This window comes from Penaeus monodon, chromosome 28, assembly GCF_015228065.2.
Source record: "Penaeus monodon isolate SGIC_2016 chromosome 28, NSTDA_Pmon_1, whole genome shotgun sequence".
NCBI classification, from domain to species: Eukaryota; Metazoa; Arthropoda; class Malacostraca; order Decapoda; family Penaeidae; genus Penaeus; species Penaeus monodon.
In genome coordinates this window covers 32695209-32695473 of record NC_051413.1, presented here as the reverse complement: position 1 = coordinate 32695473, position 265 = coordinate 32695209, and positions in this window count along the sequence as shown.

The window sequence follows — 265 nt, the reverse complement described above, 5'->3', positions numbered from 1 at the left end:
GTGTTTGGTGAGTAGGTTTTCGAATCCTAACCTTGCGAGTACTGGGACCTTCAGGACAAGCAAGGACCGAGTCACATGACAGCCGTTTTGTGGTTTGGGATTCCTCAAAATCAAGGCGCCGCGCATCCCCGGGCTGACGCATGTGTCCTCATACGGCGTGTTCACGACGCTAAACATGGATGTTATATCTTGGCTGTTTGACGTATTTGGTCACATTAACCTTTTCCGTCTCGTTTTATGTATACAAATTCTTTTCTTCTGCCAT